At 44.3% G+C, this 14119-nt stretch overlaps 1 protein-coding gene across 2 annotated transcripts in view; it reads right to left on the reverse strand.

Moving 5' to 3' along the window:
• The window catches only part of LOC111867633, a 231886-nt gene that overhangs the window by 109899 nt on the left and 107868 nt on the right, over positions 1 to 14119 (reverse strand). The window contains exon 3 of one of the 2 annotated variants that reach the window (XM_033752738.1): positions 1665 to 1717. The exons of the other annotated variant lie outside the window; for it this stretch is intronic. The gene's annotated coding sequence lies outside the window, so the exon portion shown is untranslated. The remainder of the gene's footprint in view (positions 1 to 1664; positions 1718 to 14119) is intronic. 2 annotated transcript variants of the gene reach the window in all.

Here is a 14119-nt window from a genome sequence, read left to right on the forward strand (position 1 = left end):
GTCCCTCCAAGCAAGCACCGGGATAGTACCTCGATCACACCACGACAGCTTCTTCCTAAATTCTTTTCAATTCATTATTCACCAATTATCTTACGACTCAATACCAACAGCGTCGTAAAATAAAACCTCCAAAAAACACGTGTTTCCAATGGATTGAGCGTTCAACGATGGCCCCTCGATGCAGATGGTTGAGAACAGCCATCGGTTTATAGTTAAAAAAAAAAGGCTATGATACAGTAAATTATCGTACATCATAATGCGAATATAAAATCGTGACAATATCTTTCGGTGTTCTTTCTTAGGTCCGCGGTAGGAAACAGGAAGCAGACGAAACAGAACAGTTACATTTTTACGTAATACATCGGATAGCAATGACAACAGACATGCGAAGGTTGAACGAAACGTCCTTTACAATTACATAACGGCACGAAAAGACAAGACAAGAAGGAAACACGCGTCAGTCACTGCTGTAAGGTATAAGATATAATTGTATCTGTGCCGAACTAATTAAGCACCACGCCATGAAGGTGTATGGGGGAGTGACTACACAAATCCACGACCCGGCCGCCTTACCCTCGGGGAAAGAATGCCGGTACCTACTGAACAGGAGACTGATTGGGCCCCAGAGCCCGTCTGGACGCTGCGGAGAAAACAAAATTCTTGCCTTTACCGGAACTCGAACTCCGACCCCTCAGTCGTCCAAACCGTTGCTAGTAGCTGTACCGACGGCGTTATAATCAAGCATTACACATTCCGCGCGTAAGTAGACTGCAAATGGCATTACAAACAGTCATGCGTTTGTAACATTTGTGAACGCCACGCTGAACTTATTACTGTGTACTTACTGTCAGCTTGTCAAATACAGTTTCGACGGAGAACCAGCATTCGCATTCTTCCTCTAGCTGATTTATTCCTATTTGACTCCACAATCAGTGAGTACACCGTTAGATCTACGGGCTATTGTAGTATAAGGCCATTGCACTGTGTAGTCTCGAGTCTTATGATACGAACAACGGTCAGTCGGCCAGTCTCTCTTGGAACAAAGCACCCATCTGGGGCTTAAGGTCAAATTCTTATTAGTCAGACAGTTCGGGTTTATTGATGTGGGGCGCTCTCTGTGACGAGAGGACGGGTCTGTCGTTTTTACTGTCTCAGATTCAAGACTTCCCTTTTCTTCGCCCCCTACGACGCGCAGAGCTAAGGTGGAGGTGTTCGACCCCGCCTCCACGCGGGATTCTGCACTATATACTGTGTATAAAACAAAAATTCAGTTCGTACCTCAAAGGAAACATATTACGTCTCCGCTACTAACGCTGTTTAGGGAAACAGTCACTGTTACCGCTACACCAACCTGCTCGGGCTATAAAGACGTATGGGGGAATGGAAGCATAGCTTCAAGTATTAAGTTCTGTCCTAGATGGAGACTAGTGGTCAGGTTAACCTAGAAGAAGAAACCCCGGTGAGAAAGCAGTAGCGAAGAGACAAGATCCCTGCTCTTCCTAGTGTCATAGCTCTGTCACTACAGTGACTGCCCTATCCCAGCTGCAAGCTCTTGAATTAGAACATGCGAATTTCAAATCTGAGAGTAGCCATGTAAACAAACAAAGCTTCTTTACTGAATCCCAGTATATTTTGTTGGAGTCAGGCAACAAACATTGCTTTACCTTAAATCCATCCAGCAACACAGCTCATGTCAGAGGGACCAGCACCTGGCCATCTGAAAGAAAGACGTAATTAAAATCTCGCAGCTCTTTAAAAAGTTAAGCATGCTTTCACCTCCGTTGCATAACGTTAAAGGAGCACAAAGAAACATATTTTCGCATTACAGAGTTCGGTTGTGGTCGACCACAGTGGTACGAACCGTCTTCTTCTACTCGAACACTGGGATCGTGGGTTCGAATCCCACTCAAGGCATGGATGTTTGTGTGCGTTTATTCTGTGTGTAGTTGGAGGTCTTGCGATGAGCTGATCCCCCGTCCAAGGAGTCCTACCGACTGTATAGGATTAAGAAACTGAACAAACGGCCATCGTCCAAAGGGCTGTAGTCACAGAGAGAGAGAGAGAGAAAGAGTTCGGCTGTGCTGTCCAGCATAGCATTATAAAACTCATAATTAACAAAGTATAAGTTGGTCGTCTACACAACAGTTTATTAATGAGTTTAATAAAATAAATATATACGTTATAAAAAGAGTCAATATTAATTTTTATTGATGTTAGTCTTTCCCACTATGGGTTTCGGCTATAAAGATCATCATCATGTGGTAGGTAAATAAAACACAAACTCACTGAATGAAGAAAACGGTTCCGTCATTCACGATGAAGCTGTCATAAAATGAACTGTGAAGAGAACACCATAACTCAACAGGATGAAAGAAAGCATAATTCATATTGCTATGCACCGATCACAGTGGCCGCGCGGTCTAAGGCATGAACTGTCTTCGCTCGCCCGAACGCTGAGGTCGTGGGCTCGAATCCCACTCAAGGCATGGATGTCTGTCTGCGTTTACCCTGTGTTTGCGTAGGTAGCGGCCTTGCGACGGGCTGAACCCCCGTCCAAGGAGGCGTACCGACTGAGGTGAAACAAAGCGTTTCATGGATGCCCTATGCTCCAAAGTGTAGGCAAAATGAGAGAGAGAGAGGGCGCGATTTCCATGCTCGGCTATCATAATGACAGGGATAATGACAGTCTCCATCTTAAGTTGGGTTTGGTACAAAAGAAATGCGTTTAAAATTTCAATAAGGAAACAAAAAAGTTTTCGGGGGATGTAAACTTGATTAAAATAGCTCAGAATATGGCTGAAGGGCGGGTTGCTGTGTATGAAACGTAAAAAAAAAAAAAAAGATAACAGGTCGTGCAGGCCCATAGGATTGTGAGACGTTGAGGCTCCAACATTTTCTCTAGACAATCGGCTCATAGATGGCGGTAAGGTTGTCAGCTTTACGCGCTGGCCGCCTTTTACCCCCCCGGAAGATTCTAGGTATTCATTTCTGTTAGAGGCTGAGTCGACCCTAGGGCCTTAGTGCGGCTGGAAGGATTAGGTTAATTGTATCCGATGACCTCATCAGGAACCCGAGACCTTCCGGCTTGTAGCATAGTGCCTCAACCAACTACGCTACCATAGGCCCCATTAACACGTAGGCCTACTTCAACGACCTCCAGACGTTAACACACTACTTTCTTTCGGATTGCCATGGAATACAAAATTTAATTAAATTATCAGAAGGGATGAAGAAAATTTTAAGTCGGAAATCATAAAGCGTAAAAGCCAGTGTGAAAGCATAAGGAAGTGACTGCATTTGTCTAGTCTGAGTACAGAAATCTGAATGAAGGAAAGAAAATAACAATTGAAAAACAGATATTAAAGGAATAGAAAGAGAGCAAGAAAGAACACAAAGAGAGAAATGACACAAAGGGAAAAGGGAGTTTTGTTCTGCTAACATTTACACTGTTACGACAATTAAACAGAAACCCAAAGACTCTGTATCATGTAACCACACACGAAGTAGTTTGAGCTCTAATAAACGCCAACTTCTCAACTACATCTGTATCTTCACGCTGTGCCTTAACAAGCCGTGATTCTGTAAGTACATAACCTATAAATTCACAGAGCATACTTTTAAGGATCTTGATAGCAAGGATGGAAGAATTGAAAGCGGTATCTTGTTACAAAGAACGTACAGCAATTCGCTACTTCATCGCAAAAACATTCCGTTAAAAGTTTTAAAAATAAAGAAAAAGCCATCAAACATCTCTGTAACTAACAGGATTCCATTTACTGCTTTTTTTTGTTTTTTTTTATTTACTTTTTCCATCGTCCGGAATTCTAGGTAACAGTGGACACTCTAGATAATAGAGGACACGGCGTTTCGGAAACTGGATCTGTTTCCGTCTTCAGGTGAGAAAGGAAGACACCTAATCCGTTTGGCCCCTTAGAAACAGCTAATCTCAATCACTGAACCTGAGATTAGCTCTTTCTACGGGGCCAAACTGATTTCGTGTCTTCCTTTCTCACCTGAAGACGGAAACAGACCCAGTTTCTGAAACGTCGTGTTCTCTATTACCTAGAATTCCGGACGATGGAAAATGTCCAAAAACCCAGTAATTCTGTGTGTCATCCACCATCGTCAGAACCCTTTAGAAACTACTGGGTTCCATTTGCTAACAAACGTTGTTTTTCTTTATTGTAAGAAAGGCAATATTTTATCTACTTCGCAGACAAACACATTTATAATAGGGCCTCAATATAAAGTTCAATCCATACAACATGGCTAGGACTGTTTTGTTACTTATACCATGCAAATGGCGTGCTTCCGTATACACAAGTTGCACTTTCACCACAATACTGACCAATTTACAATTCAATTCTGCACCGTCATCAATTCCATTAGGTCGCTTTTTGAATGAAACGCTTTGCGGTAAAGCATGTCAAACCTATATCATAAAATGAACCATGTCATATCAACATGTTGCGTTACGTATCAGTGAGTGCATGTATCGTAGCACGAATGGGTGAGAAGAGAAATACATATAGGATATTGGTGGCAAATCCTGAAGGAAAGATACCACTAGATGAACCAAGACGTAGGTAGGTGGATAATATTAAAATTGATCTTAGAGAGATAGGACGGTGTGGTGTAGACTGGACTGACCTGGCTCAGGATAAGGACCAGTGGAGGCATCTTGTGAACACGGTAATGAACCTTTGGCTTCCATAAAATATTTGGAAATTCTTGAGTAGCTGCACAAGTGGAGGCTTCTCAAGAAAGGCTCATGGAATCAGTTAGTTCAGAAACGTAAGAAAAACATTACTTTTCGAGTTGTCAAACGTCTGCTCGTTCTTAAAGCATTCCACGTACTCAAGTTCCCCCCCCCCCACACACATCGATTTCCAAACTAAACAGCATTATCTTCTGGGACATGACGCCATGTAGTCCGTTGAAAGTCAACCGACGTTTCGGAGAAACATATCGCAACCATCTTCAGGGACGTTTCGGAGAAACATATCGCATCCATCTTCAGGGTCGAAGAATAAGCCGAGAATGAAACCAGCGTGAAAACAGGTTGCACGAAGAGCTCTACTTGTTTATTCTTCGATCCTGAATATGGAGGTGATGTTCTTCCGAAACGTCGGTTGACTTTGAACGGACTACATGGCGTCATGTCCCAGAAGATAGTACTCTTCATAACCGCCGCTGTGAGAACCTCAAACCCTACAAATTCACAAACCATTATAAAGATCAAAATTACAAATTGTCACGTTTTCGAAATATTGTTTTTTTGGTGTCCGCTATTGTGAAACATTCTTTTATTAACAGAACTGAAATTCCAACCGTAATTATTAACCATTACCGAACAGTTTCGCAGTTATGAAGAAACCCAGAGTCATTCATAACGACTAATTTTCTTCAACTGCTCAAGAAATACCCTGTATTACAAAATTAGTTCGTTAAAGGTTAGTGTTAAGGGACAAGGTTTTACACCCATACATCTGCGTAGCTAGTGAATTAAGGGCCGTTTAACAAAGCATGACATAAAACAACATTACAGTCAGACACGAACCCATGGCCTTCAAAACCCGTACCTTCCATCGGGCTGATACTGAATATTTAAGCTCTGCAAGTTTCTACGCAGAAGTTTCGGAATGTTCAGTTAATTCTTCTGCGATATAAATAACTCCATGAAGCTGAGCCCATCTTGAGAATCCGGCACTCAGCTACTCAAGAATTTCCCAAAACTTTATCGAACCCGAAGCTTCATTGTCGTGTTCACAAGAGCCCTCCACTGGTCTCTATTCTGAGCCAGATGAATCCAATCCAAACCATCCCATCTTATCTAACATCCATTTTAATATTATCCTCCCACCTATGTTTATGTCCTCCTAGCAGTCTATTTATTTCTGGCTTTCCCACCAAAAGCCTACATGCGTTCCTACTCGCCCCCATTCGTGCTACATAACCTATCCACCTCTTCCTCCTTGACTTGATCATTATAATTATACTCGGAGAAGAGTACAGGTTATGAAGCTCCTCGTTATGCAGCTTTCTCCAACTTCCCGCCACTTCGCCCCTCTTCAGTATAAATAGTCTCCTCAACACCCTGTTCTCAAACACCGTCAGTCTATGTTCCTCCCTTAATATCAGACACCAAGTCTTTTAAGATACAGAGATCTGAAACCGTGAGTTCTGGTAGGTGACTAACAACTTTTAGTAAGAACATAATGCCTTCATTTTCTACCCTGAAGACCGGGGGCGGAAGATTCCTTCGAAATTCTGGTACCAACCTAACCATGCTATGCATTTCCGTATCCTAGAATAATAACAAGAGGCAAACCTTACGAACAACTAAGCACTTAAATCACTCTTGAATAAACAAACACTGTCAACGTTCGTTTCCGAGTCTTCGTTATGTTCTGGCTGATTTAAACGACAATTGAAACTGAATTTTATCTAAGTTCACACACTTCCTGTACCGACCCCCCTCTCTCTATGGCCTTACAGCCGTTTGGACCTTGGGTGTTAGTTTCTTAATGCTATACACAGTCGGTAGGACTCCTTGGACGGGAGATCAGCCTGTCGCAAGGTCACTACCTACACACAGAACATCACAAACACAGAATAAAAGCACACACAGACATCAATGCCTCAAGTGAGATTCGAACACGCGATCCCAGCGTTCGGGCGAGTGGAGGTGGTTCATGCCTTAAACAGCGCGGACCTTGTGCTCGGTTCTTCTATATAAAAGCTGTAAAATAATCAATATTAAAATATTTACGCCGGTCACGGTAGCCGAGCGATCTAAGGCATGCACTGTTTTCGCCCGCTCAGAAGCCGGGATCGTGGGTTCGAATCCCACTCAGGACATGGATGTTCAGTGATTGTGTGTGTTTCTGTGTTTTTGTACAGCTAGAGACCTTGCTACGAGCTGATCACCCTCCCAAGGAGTCCTACAGAATGTCTAAGATCTAGTATATCGAAGTGAAACGGAAAGTTTCATGGAGGTAGGTCAAGGCCCAAATCGAGGCTGTAGCGCCAAAGCAAAAAAAAAAATTACAGGTAGCAGTCCTCAAACCAGAACACGCTGTAGTCCATTCATATACCTACGGCTGTGTATGTATATTACACTCACTTTTAGCAGCAGTCTACAACCGGCGCGCAGGAGTGGAGGAATGGGTCGCTTAGAACAAACCCAGCCGACAACGTAACATAATTACATATCACTGCTACAATGCACGGTATCCCATCTCTACTGACCTCTAGCGATATACAAACAAGCCTTACATTCTCATGAACAAACGCGTACTTCAGGAACACGGCAAGTCTGCGTACTATGAACGCACACTTTATTTTCACGTAATCTACACCTGCTGGTACGCAGTAATGTCATCACCGTCATTCAACTGTTAATTAACCGCAATTGCAATGTTTTTCTTATACTTCGGAGAAAGCCAACCGCATAAACATTGTATGTTTCCTAAACAAACTCAACTACACCGAGCGCGCGACGGCCGCTTGTAGGCGAAGTTAGTGCCAACTTTAGCGGATAGAGGGTGTTGCGAGGTCAGCGCAACGAATCCCCAAGGCCGTTAATTTCGGTTTCCAAGACCGAAGTCGCTACTTTTAACTCATGTAGCTCCTCAATTATCCTCACGAGGCTGAGTGGACCCCGTTCCAGAGACACTACTTCTCAGAAAAACTGGTAGCGCCAGGAATCGAACCGCGGACCTCTGGATCTGTAGCCAGGAACTCTGACCACTAGACCACAGAGGCGGTAAAAAGGGCAGTTATTCTTGTGCTTAACTAATTAAACACCAATACATGAAGGCGTATGGGGGAATGAATGTATAGATCCAAGTTTCCTTAGCTCCAGCACTAGTTGATGAGTGGTGAGCTTCGCGCCTCGGCCGCTTTACCCCTGGTACAAATTGGATAAGAGGCTGAGTGGGTCCCAGAACCGGTCTAGACGTGTAGAGAATCCTTCACCCTACCGGGACTCGAACTCCGACCCCTCTGTCGTCCAGCCCGTAAGACAGTCGAGCCGCTATACTGACTGCGTTATCCCGGCTCCTTGCCTAAACATGTACCAATATTAATTTACTGGGAAGAGGACGGTTGTGTGGAGATGGGTTTGAATACCTCCACCGTAGCCCCGAAGAGTCGCAGAAGGCGACGAAAAGATAATCCGATGCCCGGAGGTAACTGGGTCACCCTGTCACTGGGGAACATAAATACAAAGACCTGGTCCTTCATGCTGGGGGTTAGACGGAAGGATAACATCGTTGCCTAGTAAAAAAAAAAGTTGTAAAATCCAAAGAAGTGAAAACCAGATGGTTTCATAAGACAAGTCTGGCAGAACCATCTAAAGAAGGCTATGGCTCAAAAAAGACTGTTTTGCTATTTATGATGTTGGGCGACCGCCTTTGTGGTCTAGTGGTCAGAGTCCCTGGCTACATATCCAGCGGTCCCGGGTTCGATTCCCGGCGCTACCAAATTTTCTGAGAAGTAGTGGGTCTGGAATGGGGCCTCGTGAGGATAATTGAGGAGCTATCTGAATGGAAAAGTAGCGGCTCCGGTCTAGAAAACCGAAATTAACGGCAGCGGGGATTAGTTGCGCTGACCACGCGACACCCTCTATCAGCTAAAGTTGGTACTAACTTCGCCGACAAGCGGCGGTCGCTCCGTCGGTATACATCGCATGCGGACTAAAGGCACAGGGTCTGTTGTTTTTTATGAATGATGATGAAGCATAAAAAACCACAAATAAAAAGAAACATTATTAGGCGCTGGAAGGTCTATAAATAAAACAGATAAAACTGAGTGGGCTGTAGGTTTAAGTGTCAAAACCAGATTACGGCTGAAAAACACAAACACTTAATATAAGCATAATTTCGAAAATGTGGCAAAATTCAAATATTCTGAAACGACAGTAACATATCAAAAAAATATATACGTACACGAAGAGAAGATGAAATTCGGACAAATGTTTCAATCATTCATTTCAAAATATTTTCTCCCCTTGTGATTACTCTCTGTAAACCAAATTTATATTTCCAGAAACATAATATTATCTGTTCTTTTGTATGGCTATAAAACCTCTGTCTCTCGCTCGAAGGACAGAGCACAGATTCAAGGTGTTTGAGAACAGGATGCTGAGGAAAATATCTGAACCTAAGAGACAGAAAAAGGATGCTGGAGAAAACATAATGTGAAGCCTCACAATTACTTCCGTATGTGTTGAAGTCATGGATGGCTTAGGGCGGCCGCACACCAACTGCGTCAAGACAAGCATCAAGACATGAGACAAAAGACGCAGTCTTGGTTCATTCGTGATTCGTCAGCATGAAGCTGACGTAAGCATCATGACTCAGACCGGTGTGCGGCGGTTTACATAATCTCATTCGTTTCAACTGCGCTCTTCCCTTTGCGTCATGTCGCAGACATCGTGTCTTGACTGTTACATGTCTTGACACATGCCTGGTGCGGCCTACCTTAGAGTTGAGGTAAATGGACGTGCTAGTACAGTCGTACCTCCACTTGCAGACTTAGGAACCCATTATATTACGGTCATGCCTCGATTTAGGATTTCCCGGGTTTAAGATTCCTTCACATCCATCAAACTTAACGCTCCGAATTTTCGGAACTAACGACTCGAAACTCGAATTTCGGACACATGCCACACTGCAAAGCTATGGTGGTCAGAATTGTAACTCTTAACGAGTCCCAGTAGGGGCAAGAATTTTCTCTTCTCCGCGTCGTCCAGACCGGGATGGGGGTCACCCAGCCTCCTATCCAATGGATACCAAGGGCTCTTTCCTCGGGGGTAAAGCGGTCGGGGAAGAAAGCTGACCACTCACCTCCAATTAGTGCCGAGGTCAAGAAAATGTGATATACATCCACTCCCCCATACATACTCGTGGCATACTGCTTAATTAGTTAAGCACAGGGACATCTATATCTTTTTAATTGTTTAATGTCGCATTAGTTGACGTCCCTTTACTGGTTTTATAATAAAACAATAGGATCACAGCATAACAGGAGTTAAAATACTGGAAAATAGATCCAAGCCCTGCCCTCCAGAAATACAACCTTATGTGTTCGATGCCATAACGAACTCGACTTATTTCAAGAACGCATGGAGTCGTGACTTTAAGTTATGAGTACACCAACTACAAAATGTAGTTGTCCCTGTGCTTACTTAATTACACAATTACGCAACATGCCACGAAGACGTACGGGGAATGGAGGTACAGCTCCACCATTCTCGACCTCAGCACTACATTGCGGTGAGCGGACAGCTTTACTCCCCAGTGAAAGTCTCTGGCATCCACTGCATAGGCCTGGTTAGCCCCAGAAATACAGAAAAATCTCTTGCCACTGCCGTCGAGCCAGTAGATACAAACTGCAGCTTTACATACTACCACAGTCAATAAGTACGTGGACTGGCCGCAAGGAGTCGTTGCAGTGCACTACAACGGATAGGTTATGCCCTGTCAGGTCATCACTCGTCACAGCTAGCGGCAGTCGTGTGCAAACAGTGTAAGCAGAACTACGGCCTCTATTGTGAACTGCAGTTGCATGCGAGTGGCGGAAACCGAAATTATGGCAGTTTGAATAACGGGCAAACATCAAGTTCTGCCAACAACGAGGCAAAGCCCCTAGCGAAATGTTTGGAATAGGAACAATTGGCTGTTGCTACACGACAATGCCCCTGCACATCGCTCTGTTCTTGACCAAGAGGAACTGGCAAGGCAACAGGTCACCGTTTTGTCACACTCTCCGTACTCACATGATCTCGCACAGTGCCATTTCTTTCTCTTTCTCCGCTTGAAAGCAAAGCTACGTGGTCGTAGATTTCAGTCATCCGAGGAGGTCGTCAGTGCCACAAGAGACGACGTATGGGAATTTCCTGCCAATATGTTTCAGCAATGTTTTCGGCAGCTATATCAATGTTGGCAGAATTGCATAGCGGCCAACGGCAACTATTTTAAGGGCCGATGTGGATCTGTGCAAATGTATGTGAATACCTTGTAATATGATGCGACAAAACCACAGTCCACGAACTTAATGACTCTACCACGTATTACACTTCTGGTGTGAAGACTGCCCAGCTGGTGATGAATGTTAAGTCGCCGTGAATGATGGATGGTTGGGTGACGGTCATGGTTTGGTGTTGGGATACACTCTTAACTTCAGTATGAAAGGACTAAGAAAAAACACGCCCAGGAAATCGATCAAGGGACTTACACAATGCACTCAGTTGCAAATCGGGCAGCTAGCATTCAGTGAAATTAGACAGGCACTAAAGCAATTCATAAATACTGTATAAGACTGTTATTCCTGGCTTCGCTATATCCTGATCAATTTCTGATTGTGGTGGAAACCTATGAGCAGGGCATGTAGCACGAATGGGGGAGAGGAGGAATGCATATAGGCTATTAGTGGGAAAGCAAGAAGGAAAGAGTAACTAGCAAGACCAAGATGTAGGTGGGTGGACAATATTAAAATGGATCTTAGAGAGATAGAATGGGATGGTATGGACTGGATTGATATGGCTCAGGATAGGGGCCAGTGGGTGGCTCTTGTGAACACGGCAATGAACCTTCGGGTTCCATAAAATGCTGGGAAGCTCTTGAGTAGCTACACAATTGGCGGCTTCTCAAGAAGGGCTCAGCTCCGTGAGTGAGTGAGTGGTGGGAACCTCTTGCGATGCACAGCATATTGATTGAAAAAGATAGAAGTGTCGAGTAAATGAAAAGCTGCGACAAAATCCAATTCTTTTCGACGTCCGACGGCAACGGTCAGAATGAGTAATGACATAAAGAGACGCCTCTCCATTGTGAAACGGTTCGCATTTCTATGACGATCAATAGGACCCACCCACCCCAAGCAACTGCATCTGAAACAGTCGCCAAGAAATTCACATTATACGTAACAATTTCATCTATATGCCTAATGAACAGAATGTAATTCTGAATTTTCGTATAAGTTTTACTGTGAAGGACCTGACGTCCTCATAACGGTTGTTATGAAATCTTCTGGGATATAACACCGTGTGGTCCGTTAAAGTTAACCTACGATTCGGAGGAACATATTGTCCCCATCTTCACTGTCGGCAAGAAGTCAAATAAAAAACCAACATGAAGAAGGAAACAAGGAGAGCCTGCTCATGTTGGTATCTTTCTTGGCTTCCTCTTCTACCTTGAAGGTGAAGACGACATGTTCCTCCGAAACGCCGGTAGACTTTCACTGGATCTGCTTGCTGCCTGCTCAATGCTGGTTTCTGCCTTGGCTTACTCTTCGACATGAAGTTGGAGGCGATATGTTCTTCCGAAACGAAGGTCGATTTTCAAAGGCTCTCCTTGCTGCCTACTTCATATGGCCTCTTGTTTGAGTTGCTTTCGACCGATATGTTCTTCGGAAACGTCGGTTGGGTTTCAATGACTCTCCTTGTTGCCTCCTTCGTGTTGGTTTCGGGCTTGGCTTACTCGACATCAAGCTGAAGCCGATGTTCCTCCGAAACGACGGTTGAGTTTCAATGTCTCTCATTTCTGCCTGATTCCTACAGCCTCTTGCTTGAGATGCTTTCGACCGTGATGAGGATGGCGGTTATGTTCTACCGAAACATCACTTCACTTTCACTTGTGTAACGCTCAGTACTGGCTTCTTACTTTGCTTATTCTTTATCACTAAAGACGGATACTATACGTTCCTCCGAAAAGCCTACTTCATGGCCCAGAGTCCGCAAGCGAACTATACCGACTGAGCGACCGCCGCTTGTCGCCGAAGTCAGTGCCAACTTTAGAGGATAGAGGGTGTCGCGTGGTCAGCGCAACGGATCCCCACAGCCGTTAATCTCGGTTTTCTAGATCGGAGCCGCTATTTCCTTGATATCCTCACTATCCTCACGAGGCTGAGTGGACCCCTTCCAGGCCCACTACTTCTCAGAAAATCTGGAATCGGGAATCGAACCCGGACTTCTGGATTTGTAGCCAGAAACTCTGACCACTAGCCCACAGAGGCGGTTCCGAAAGGCCTACACAGCGTTATATCCCAGAAGACAGAGCTTTTAAAGCTTTATTGAGGTTTCAACTGCAAATGAAAAGCGCGGGGTACTGACCGGGATTCCTTCCCCAAGCTTCCAAAGCGAAGTCTCCTAGACGTGCACATGAGGCGCCCATTCTCACGGCTGCACCACGTCACACATACACGAACCACCTGATCATGCCAGTAGGAACTTCATGCTATTTAGTTTAATGTAACCTGTTTTGCTTTAACAGCTTGCAAGAATGAATACAATCGCATTGCATTAGGAAACAGGTTTCGTCGGGCCCCTCCCTAACCGAAGAAGTGCTAGCACGCCACACAATCCCGTTAAATTCCTATGAACTTGCGTTCATATCTGAAGCTCAAATACTACTGATACCAAATTGCACTAATTCTATAGATTTTATGTGAGTTCCAACATCAATGAGACAACTGTGGCGGAAGGCAAATTTTAAAAGTGTGTGAGACATAAAAACTAACTTCATGGAGCCGAGTCATTTTTGAGAAGCCATCAGTCGCTCATCTACTCAAGAATTTGCCAACATTTTTTGGAAAACCGAAGATCCATTTTTTCTCTCACTCCCCCTTTGGAGCATAGGGCTGATTTCTCAGTTTCATTGATCATTTTTATAGACGGTAGGACTCCCTGGACGGGTGATCGGCTCGTCGCAAGGCCTCTACCTAACACAAACACAGAATAAACGTATACACACAACAAACATCCATGCCTTGTGTGGGATTCGAACCCACGATCGCCGGCTTCCGAGCGATCGAAGACAGTATTTGACTTAGACCGCCCTGCTACCGTGACCGGCGAAGGTCCATTACCATGTTCATAATTTCCCAACATTTTATGGAAACCGAAAACCCATTATCGTGTTCATAACAGCCCTGTATTGGTCCCTATAATGAGCCACATGACTCGAGTCCATACCACCTCCATTTCTATAAGATATATTTCAATAGTACTTTCCCGCCTATGCCTAGGTCTTCTTAGTGGTCTCTCTCCTGGCTTTCGCACGAACATAAATAATATTTTTAAAATGTCAATCTTGGTATCAGATGGGCAGGGGATGTA

The sequence above is a fragment of the Cryptotermes secundus genome, unplaced genomic scaffold, assembly GCF_002891405.2.
Source record: "Cryptotermes secundus unplaced genomic scaffold, Csec_1.0 scaffold548, whole genome shotgun sequence".
In the NCBI taxonomy this organism is placed as follows: Eukaryota; Metazoa; Arthropoda; class Insecta; order Blattodea; family Kalotermitidae; genus Cryptotermes; species Cryptotermes secundus.